Source organism: Heterocephalus glaber, unplaced genomic scaffold, assembly GCF_053883595.1.
Source record: "Heterocephalus glaber isolate CG9 unplaced genomic scaffold, H.glaber_assembly_v1.0 deba00000621, whole genome shotgun sequence".
NCBI classification, from domain to species: Eukaryota; Metazoa; Chordata; class Mammalia; order Rodentia; family Bathyergidae; genus Heterocephalus; species Heterocephalus glaber.
In genome coordinates, this window is record NW_028258153.1 from 12,432,589 (window position 1) to 12,444,041 (window position 11,453).

General features: G+C 35.5%; 1 pseudogene; it reads right to left on the reverse strand.

Moving 5' to 3' along the window:
• Positions 1-4,772: 4,772 nt before the first annotated feature.
• On the reverse strand, positions 4,773-6,124 carry LOC101725418 (ribose-phosphate pyrophosphokinase 1 pseudogene; annotated as a pseudogene).
• Positions 6,125-11,453: the final 5,329 nt, after the last annotated feature.

Sequence of the window (11,453 nt, forward strand, 5' to 3'; positions counted from 1 at the left end):
CGCTGGCGCGCGCGCGCACGCTCGCGCATATGTGTGTGTGGTGAGTATTGTGTGGCAAAGACAGAAAATGAACTCATATCCATTTTTAAATTGGACAGCAGCTCATAATACAACTTTATAGATTTATGTCCTTTGCTACTAATCTCAAAAGTATTATGTGCATACAAACGAAGTTACCAGGTTCCATCAGTTTAGGCCAAGTAAAGCCCCACCCAGTATTCATTCTGGTGCACAGCTGTGTCTGGGAGCACAGCTGCGCTTCCCATGAGGCCTCCAACATTTTACTGTGCAGCTGTGAGAGCTGCTTAGGGAACTGTTAGCAGGCAGCTGCTGAGGTTGGTTGTAACAATGTGTTCAAAACTGAACTAAATTAGTTCAGGGGTGAATGTGGGATGTTGATGTTTGCAACCTCCATATTCTGAACACATACAGAAATGTGCCCTGGAAATGTAAAAAAAAATTTAGGCTTAAATTTCTTGTAATATTTTAGCTTCTTTCATTATGGCTTCACTTGAATCTCAAACCATAACTTTATTAAATAGCCTCCAGATTATGTAAGTCAGTTTTCATATGAATAGTCACATCATTAACATGTATGTGGTTCTAATTGCATTTGAGGATTGGAAAATTTCCCTTTAATAAGTATCTTAAAGTATCAGCTCATGTATCTTTGAAAATTAAATCATATACTTAATATATACAATATTAATTCAGAATTTATTCCCTAAATTCTCTTCTAATGCTGATTTATCTTTTAAGTTTAACATTTATTTTCATACACAATTATTTTAATATTAGCTAAATCCTTAAAAATCTTAAAAATCAATTCAGTGGAATTTATCTTAGAGGAAAAGAATGCACATGCAAATATGTGTACTAGACTTGCTGTAATTTAAAATAGCAAGTATTACAAACAACTTAATAACTAATGTGGTTTAAAATGACATGTTGTTATAAAAACTATAAATGATTTAGGCTATTTTGAAGGAAATTTATCAAGAAAAACTTTTTAGTTGTTTAAGCAAGAATAGTACAGAATAAAATCCATCATTCAGTGAGGGGAAAAGTAGAAAAAGATGAAAGATTATAATGATGAACACCAAAATGTGGATGCTGGAAAACTCGTATGTTCTTTTTTTTTCTTTCTTTCTACTTTTCTGCCCTTTTGTATTTTTGGCTTAGCTTAGAGGCGTGAGCGCATATTCCCTGTTCATGGCACATTATTATTAATAGTCTCTGAAAGATCTTTTTAATTTTACTTATTACCTTTATCCTAGATCAGTTCTCCTCTGACCGTAGTCTTTAATGGCACGATCTGTTGCATCATTATCTTGTGAAATGCGAGCTGATGCTTTTGTGTGTAAATTTTTAATTTAGGTAAGTAAATTTCATGATTCTCTTAGTTTTTTAAAAAAAATTCAGTATTTTGTTTTTCAGATCCACTTGTGTTGCTATGTTTATATCTAATCTTCTATTTCTTTAACTTAGCATTTTATTTAGAAACAATATGTATTAATTTTATTAGAAAAATGTAAAGGTACCTTTCTAAAATGCTGAATTGGCATTATATAATTCTACAATTAATCTTCATTTAGAGAGAGAGACTTTTAAATAACTATAATTTCTGCTTATTAGAATGTACACTTTTTCTTTAATTTGATAAATCAGGAAGCAGAATCTGAAACTGTAGCTCTTGAGTATTTTTTTATGAACTCAGTCAGCAAAGCCGTTAGTGCTGTACAAAAATGTTAACCACAGTCTAGAGTGGCTGTTCTAAACTTTTTGGTCTCAGGAATATTTTTCTCTGTGTAAAAATTATTCATTATTGAAAACCCCAAAGACCTTTTATGTAAATTGTCAATTGATATTTATGATATTAGAATTAAAACTGAGAATGTTTTGAAATTTGAGAATATAAAAGCACATTCATTTGCTGTCAGAGTGATGATGTCATCACATGTCATACAGGCTCTGGAAAGTGTCGCTGTCTGCTTGTGACAGAGTGAGCATGAAAAAGATAATGTTGTACTAAGGTTAGGAAAAGAATGTTCATCTCATGGACCCATTAAAGGTCTTAGGGACTCCAGGGTTCTTGAACTATGATTTGAAAACTAAAGATCTGGAGTTTTTTGGTTTTTTAAAAAAATTCTTTTGTGTTGACACAATTCTTAGTGCTTCCCCATCCAGAGTCCTAAAATAGCATATACAATGGCTCAGTCTCACAGGGCTGATTTAGACTCAGGATCACAATATTGTTATCACCTTATTATTAATGTTAGTCAGATTTATATTACAGTTGTGTTTGCATTTTTAAAAATTATTGGAACAAAAGTTACTTGCTAGAGATATGAATGTAATTTTATACTCAAAAATAAAAAAGTGATGTGACATAGGTGTTTTCTTTCTGCTTATTTTGTTAGCTTAATTGTATCTAATATCTTTCAAAGACATGAAAATGAAATCATCTTCCCTGATAGTTTAAAACACTATCCTTAGTAAAGAGAATCGTGAAATATAAAATCTAATTTCCAAGTTATCATTGCTCTGGAAGTTACATCTGAGAGCTGGTTAGGTAAACTAACAGCAAGACAAGACTCTGACACTGAGACACAAGAAAGCAGAGTGTGCACTTGTGCTTACTGGGTACTGGTTTGGATATATATAAGACTGGGAGTCAAGTGCTCTAGGCTACTAATAACATGATGACTAGGTGCTGCTAGGCACTTGCTGCATGCTTCAGAATTCAAAATCACATGAGGCTATGGATTAAATGTTGGCTGAGGATAAGTCATAAAATGAATAAAAACACAGTGGTCTTCTTCTGGACAAGGTAAGCCATCTTGTTGAGTAGATCCCAGGAAGGATAAAGGAAGATCCCAATGATCTCCACATGAAAATTTAAAAGGGGGCTTGATTGTGAAATGCTTGAAAGCTACAGAGTACCAGAACATCGTAACTGGACTGCAGCCACCATGAAAAAAACTACCACACAAAATTTGTTTGGAAATCCCACACTGCCCCTGTCTTTTCTTCTATTGCCCTGTTCCCAGCACAGAACAAAAGATCTCTGAAGAAATTGCTGTTTCTCAGCATGATCATCACAATAGCTACCATTTGTTTGACCCTTGCTGTGTACCAATTCTGAGTAAGGTGTTTATGTGAATTCTTTTGCCTATGTGAATTCCCAGAACAAGTGTATGTGGTTAGCTGCGGCTATTTCTTCTATTTCATATATGGAAACACTGAAACACAGATTAAGTGATTTGCCCAAGTTCACATAGCTTGCAAGTCCAGATGCTAAAGTTTTAGTTTTACTTACTTTCTAGAAGGGTTTCTATTTTCAAAGAGACCCAACCAAGCAAAGAAAGTAATACACTCCTCCATAAATCTCCAAAAATGGAGGTTTAGGTACTTTATTTATTTATTTCCCTGCCTTTTTTTTTTTTTTGACAGTGGCTTCTTTGTTGTCTGTTCCAATCACAACGCCTCTAAGGCCCTCTGGTCTACATTTTTTAAAAAAATGTGGAAATCAGTGTTACCCTGGGATACAGGTGAAGGAGGATTTTCTAAGTACATTTTGCAAAATATGTTTTAAAACTGGAAATGCAAAAAACATTTGCTGCAGTGGGATTCAGAAAGTCCACAACAATAAAGTCAAATTGATAACTGCAGTCTCTCAGAAAAGATTTGCAATTTTATTTGCTTAGGATTGTTCTGATTTCCATTGTAGTTTTGCATGCAACACGCATGGCTTGTGTACCAGAAAGCACTGCCTAAGAAAAAGATGGCTCTTTGAAGTGTGAACTCCTTCTGGCAGAAAACAACAGGATGACCACAGAGTAAAGAGGATTAAATACCAAAGCATTTTGCGCTGGCTCATGTGAACGACATGTGGCATGCTTCTGCCACCTTGTGGATTGTTGTATATTTGCTTGTCTTTTAGGAATTCGAAGCAATTTTCTTGTTTAAAAGAATTAGGTTAAAGGAATAGCAATCTATTTTAAAAACCAGATGCTAGTTATTCTGTTTCTTCATTATTACATTGTAATTAAGGAATATTTATTTATTTATTTATTTTCAAAGTCACATACACATACTTTATTAGTTTCCTCTACAAGAGACAATACCATCAATCTTTTTAACAGAAATCTCAGATCATGAGAGGCTAAACAAATCCAAGGAAGGAAGATGAAAATTAAATACTTAAATTAATCAAAAGGCACTATATGATACCAGCTAAAACCTACTACTGTGGTGGTAGCAGGGTAAGGAAGATTGAGTTACAGCAAATTATCTAATGTGAATGTTAGAGATGACAAAGCAGGAAGCAAGTCATTTGGGCCCAAGGGGATATTTGGCCAGAAGGTCGAAGTGGCTGTAGGTAAAGCCAAATAGAAAGGAATAGGTAGGAGAATCCAAGCTATATAGACAAGCAGATGACGCGTCAGGCTTTTTCCTCCCAAGAAATATTTGCTTCACTGTATTATCCCCTTCCCCACCTTCACAATCCCAGCCGGGAGTTGCTCAAGCTGAGCTGTCTACTCTTGCCTTACCGGCTCCTGCACTACTAGGAGTAGGTTTAGGGCTGCCCAAGTTTCTGTACTTTAGGATAGAACTTAGAGAACTTGTCACACCTGGGGTGCTCTGTTGCTGGTTGTTCTGAACAAAGCACAACTCTGAAGTATTCACATGCAAAGGAGTCTGAGCTTCCATAATCACATTCAAACAGCCTTAAACAACCTCAAACATTTGAAATTTTGCAGCAGCTGAGCTCTAGTTAAAGCTGCAAGGTCGGGGCCTGGGACTTAGCTCAGTGGTTCCACTGCCAGCCTTGCAAACACAAGGATCGGAGTTTGATCCCCGGTACCAAAAAAAAAGTTGCAAGGCTCACAAAATCAAGGAAGGTGGAATGAGACAATGCAGTTAGGAAATCCCAACAGTCAGTCTCAATCTATCTTTTCTCAATTTAGGATAAACTCTAATGTGGCTAATGTGGGATGTGGAAAGGTATACTGGAGCAAGCTGAGTCTTCCAAATTTGTTATCGAATACCAAGGAAAAACAAGGGGTGGGTTGATTTTGTTTAAAAAGCTTCAGAAGTTACTCTATTATAAAGGGACATGACTGAACAGGTAGGAAGCAGATTCCCCATTGTGAGTTCTCCTGATGGCTTCTGCAAGGATCATGGAGATGGCAGTCACCTGTATTTTGGAGCAATGTTTCATCTTGTCCTCCTGAGGTATGGTATTGGTGACTACTACTGCTTCGAAGCATGTGTTGTTGATGCGAGAAATGACTGGGCCAGAAAAGATTCCATGAGTCAAGATAGCATAAACTCTGGTAGCACCAGCTGAAAGAAGTTTGTCAGCTGTATGGCAGATTGTGCCACAGGTGTCAGCCATGTCATCCACAAGAATAGCCACTCTGTCCTTCACATCTCCCACTGGCACCATGCGGTCCACTTCATTGGCCTTCTTTCGTTCTTTGTGAATCAAGGCAAAGTCCATCTGCGATGGAGGTAACTCTCTTGGCTCCATCAGCATCAGGTGAGACAATTGTACAGTTCCTCCATTCAGAGATATTCTCCCTAATCCACTTCAGGACAACTGGCTCTGCATACAAATTGTCCACTGGGATATCAAAAAAACCCTGGATTTGAGAAGCATGTAGATCCATGGTGAAAATATGGTCTGCATCTGCTACAGATAGCATATTTGCAACAAGTTTGGCTGAGATTGGAGCTTGGCTCTTATCCTTTTTATCCTGCCAGGCATAAGGGAAGCACGGGATGACTGCAGTGACCCTGCTGGCTGAGGCAATCTTGCAGGCATTAATCATGATCAAAAGCTCCATTAGATTGTTGTTGATTTCACCACAACCACTCTGAACATTGTAAACATCTTCCCCACGTACACTTTCACCAATTTCCACACACGTCTCCTGGTTGCTGAATTTCTTAGTCACCACCTTGCCCAGCTCCAGGCCTAAGCGGTCAGCGAGATTCTGGGATAAATCCTGGTGGGAGCTGCCGCTGAAGATTTTGATATTCGGCATCTTGGGCAACTACCCTAGGCTCTCTTCGCTTAACGATTACGGCTGCTGTGGAGACGGGAACCGAACTCCACCCAGACACTTATATTGAAAGCTTCGCGTTGCTACTCCGCCATCTTACCAAGGAATATTTATGATGCATCAAAATATTACATGCTTATATACTTTATCTTATTTTGGTGACATATGTTATTTTAAAAAGAAATAACAAAATAATTCCTGCCCTTCCCCTAACTTACATCTGTGAAGGAGGTCTAAATTCACATATAATATGTGAATTTTTTAATAAATAATGTGTTGCTTTATGTTCAGTGAAAATGCATAGCATCAGTATTCAGGATTCCAATTCTTTGTTTAATGTGTATTTTAAAACATGATTAAAATGTGTGTGTTAGAGCACTACATGACAATAATAGAGGCACGTAGAAAGAAGGCAACTTGTCAACTGATTGATGGAATTCTAAAATGTAAAGGCAACCCATGTCAGCTTTCTATTCATTTTGACTCATTATTATCAGACTGAAAATATATAGTTTATGTTAAGGATTTCATATACAGTCAACTTCATTATCATGTCTACTTTTGAATTTGAAACATTTTCATTTAGATCTAAAGGGATAAGATTAGTTCCCACACTATTCCAATCCTAGTGAAGAAAACAGACTCTTTTTTCCTTTCTTTTACATATGTAACCAATGATGCGCCTATAAACAATGAATGCTCCTGAGATTAAACACTATTATTTTCCAACTTGGTATCTTCCTGTAGACATTTAGACATTTGACATAAAACCTAAGTGATAAAATATTGTTTGTTCATACTTAAATGACAATAGTTTTTCTCTTCAATCATACAAGAAAAATTTTTAAATGAAATGGTATTGTCCCATGTGATTTATGTAACAAATAAGCCATAATCTGTTTTGGATTTTTAAAAATAAAATGATTACTGGGCTGGGGATTTAGGTCAGTGGTTCCAGCGCCTGCTTCACAAGCACAAGGTCCTGAATTCGATCCCCAGTACTAAAAAAATAAATAAATACAAATAAAAAAATAAAATGATTACTGATGATTTTTTTTTTTTGGTATTGGGTATCGAACTCAGGACCTTGGGCTTGTGAGACAGGCATGGTGCCACTGAGCTAAATCCCTGGCCCTTATGATCCATTTTTAACCTCAGGTTATGTTTATCTTTCAGCTCCCTTTCACTGTCTACCTCGTCTATGTAGTCTTCACTGCAGCGACTATTTTTATACTAATCTACATGAAAATATGGGTACTGTAAATAAAGAAATTATGTATTTGAACCTAGAAATGTCAGAAATATGGAGATTATTTGTTGCTTTGAATTTTGAATAATTCAAAACATCATATATAAGACAGTATTTTTTAAAAAGCAGCCAGGGAATGAGCAGGTCTGAGTTTGAATCCTGTCTCCAACACCTATTAGCTGGGTGATATTTGCCAAAACATCTAAGACCTTTGGTTTTCTCACAGGTCATAATAATGCAATTGCTCAGTAGTAAGAATGAAGTAGCATAAGCAAAACAATAGTGCATATAGTAGAAAAAAATGTTCTTTGTCAGTCAAAAAAGTGTTCTTTGTGGGTCAAAAAAAATAGTGCATATAAATAAGAAAAGAGGAAGCAAGAAAGATTACTGAGCCTTTAGTCCTCACTTTTGACAGAATAAAAGGCATTGACAGACTAGAGTCTGTGGGTTGCAAGTTTAAATACTCCCTTTAAACTGATTTAAAATAGAATTTAAGGTTTACTTATCCTCAGACTTAATGAAGTTAGATGGTGGACTTTGAAGACATTCAATAAATTAAACAAACGGTTTATCTCATTTATGTTCCTTTCATTTTTTAATATGATGGTAGAATTTATTCTTATTGGAGGCCCTAGCCCAGTAATACTGTTTTTGACGAAACCTGATGCGTAAGCTGTAAACCTAGGAATCTACCTCAGTTCCACATTTTTCTTCATGCTCCAGTAGAATCCATCAGCAAATGCATAAAGTTACATCTCCCAAACTTTAAAAAATTCTTCTGCTTCTTACCTCTTGTATTTAAACTATCTCCTAACTGGCCCTCTAGCTTTTTATTCCTGCCACCTCTGATTGGTATTTTCAGAGAACAGCCAGGGTTTTGTATACTTCTGTTCCTCCTTGCCGCAACTTTAAATTCTCCCCTGGCTTGTCTTCGCATGTACAAAAAAATATGTTTTTTTATTTTTATTTTGAACTACATGGTACCACATGAACTGTCTCTTGCTTCCTTCTAGACCCTTCTCAAGATCACCAGCTCTTTGTGCTTCATGCTTTTTCATACCAACCTCTAGCCTTTGCCCTTGCTGATCACTCCCTGCCTCAAGGCCTTTATGTTGCACACATTTCTACTTCTTTTTGCATGGCTAGCTCTTCTTCATGCTGTGTATCATTTATTCAGAACGGCCTTCTGATCCACCCCTCCATATTTCAGTCTAAAATAGTCTCACCTTCCTTACTCCCACATTATCTGTGCTAGAAAGCATATCACAAATATGCACCAGGAACTATTCCAGAAACAGGACAAATCAATGAATATAAACAAAAACATCTCTAATCCCAAGTAGCCTACTCTTTAAAACAGGCGATGGATAGTTAAATTGTACAATGTGGTAGAAAATAGGAAGTACTTCAGAGAAAAAGTGGGAAATGGGAGCAAGAGGTTGTGAAGTGAACATTAGAATTTTAAGTAGTATGTTAGGCAGAGACCTCTCTGAGTTGGAGACATTTGGAACAAGACTTAAGAGAAACAAGGGGTGATTTGTGCAGATAGCAAGGGAAGATTATTCCAGGCAGAGAGGAAGAGCAAATGTGAAGGTGGGAGCTTGTGAGGTAGGACCAAACCTGAAATACTGGAGAAACATCTCAGGGTCAGAAGTTTGAAGAGAATTCAGTTTTGTCACAACAGTGGTTACAAAATGAAAAGTATATAATACTTTTTTTCCTCTTTCTGACTGATCTCCACAAGAGAGATATGATTGCTGTTTTATTCCCTGATATAACTGTCCAGTATACAAAGCACACATCACAATGTCTAACACATGGTAGAAAGGCAATAAAATTGATAAAATGAATGTTCTTTTGCCCTAGTAATTGACTCAGCTAGGATATGAGTCGTAGTGTGGCTCCTTGGTTTCATGTATTTCTATGGAAAGATGTTAATGTTAGAGAAGTAGCCAGTGCTTGGCTGTACAACAAGCAGCTCACAACAATGGACAGATCCTTCCAGAAATAATGACTGGGAAACAGCTTGATTGGAGGTCATCAAGGAGGAATAAAGGAAATCAGGTGGTCACAAGAAATATTCCTTCAAGTTACTGTGAGTAAAGTAATATCTCCTATCTAACTCAAAGCAAGAGTTTGAGAACAGACAACTGGAATCAATCTCTGATTTAATGGAAATGCTCCTGTCCTCTTATTCCCTCTTTGCTAGATTCCACTCTGAGTACATCTCTGACATACTGGGTTAAAACTTGACTGTGTGGAGTATATACTATTGACTGTGTATATACATTTCTTGACTTCAGTTTTATTCATGTTTTTATGGATACACGTTGATCATCATAAAATTTAATCTGCCAAGAGTCTGCTCTTTTTACTGTATTTTTATACTTTATCATAAAAATCTCAGAAAACAATGCCTTATGGGAAGAACTACTTTGTAGCCATTTAAAAATCCTAACAATTTGATGCTATTTTTAATACTAATCTGTTTTCATATATTCCTGTTTAGAAAACCATCTATATATATCTTAGGTTTGGTGAATGCCTTGTAAGTAACCAGCTCAAGTATCTTTCTTTTTTTGGAATCTTCTCTACTCTGCCCTACTTCCTCGATGCCTCATATATATTGATTTATTGGACTTAAGAGTTTGGCTTATTACTCCCACCAATAATAAATTGTTTATGATTTCCAGTTTTAGTTTATTTAAAATGAAGCAGGAGGGTAAGAGCACTTTAATATTCCAATTGTAGAATCTGTGTAAATTTTTATATTTTTATCTGTCTTTTTTCCCATTGAATTTTTTGCTTCTACAAGGCCATCCTTTCTCTTTCCAAAGAATTAATCTGATTTTTTTTTCTCCTAACCACACTTTTTTGGGTATATCTCATTGCCAAAGGAATTTTAGAACATATTAGTTATTTAGAATGTATTCTCAGACCCATTACTAGTCACTCCCCATTTGTTCCAAAGCTCTGAGGCCTGAGCAACTCACAGTTTATTTTCTGTCTGTACTTATGTATTCTGGACATTTCTTATTAATGAAATAATAATTATGTAGCCTTTTGTTTCTATATATTTTTACTTAATATAATGTTCATCCATATTTTGACATGTATTTATATTGGTATGCATATTTTGTTTATTCATCTATTAATTTATGCATGTTTTGGTTGTTTCTACCTTTGCCTTTTATGAACAATCCTTTTATAAACATTTGTGTATGAATGTTTGTGATTAATGTAGTTGTAATGAAAGGAACACTTTCTTGTTGGACTGAACTGTGCAGTGGTTAATAGTATATTCTGGAGTATATTCTTACAGTCTATGTGGTTTTGAAGAAATTTCCAATTTTATTTTGGCCTCATTTTTGTGACTTCTAAAACAGGGATAATAACTATCTTCCTAATAGACTAAGTCAATTAATTTATATAAAATATATAGAACAATTCCAGAAACCTGATAACTACTCTATAAATATCTACTACTAATGTAATTATTTATGTAATATATATTAAATTATATAATTCCAATAGCAGATGTTATAACAGGATTAGGATCAAACAAAATGATTCTTGTAGGACTCCAGTAGCTAGGGTCATTTCAGTGTGCAAGTGATGTTATTACTATTTTATAGAAAAAATAAAAATTGTCAATTAAATTTAGCTCATTTGGTCACTCAAGGAAAAGCTAGTTAGGAAGGATTCTACTATACTGGAATTCTCACAAACAAGGTTAAAAATCAGAACTTAGGTAAAGTTACAAATGGTGTCCTCTGTTGCATCTTCTTATACTGCATTTTACTATTTAATTTGGACTTGGGTTAAAAGAGGAAGGAAACATGCCCTCAGGAGGAGGAAGTTGTGTCTATAATTTTCCAAGTTTCATGTTAAATATGATCCCTTATATTAACTATGTATGTTTTATAAGATTGTTGTAATGTTCCAAGAAGATGTGTTGTGAACTGAAACATACTATTTGCATTGCTATTTGAAAATTTGGTATTTGCGTCACATCTAAGTTTGATTTTGGTCAGGAAATTAGATGCCACCCTAGTTACTTATAGTGGAAAGTAGGTTTAATGTGGGAAATTCAGAAGAGTAGGACTGCAGATGAGATGGACTAATCATCTAAG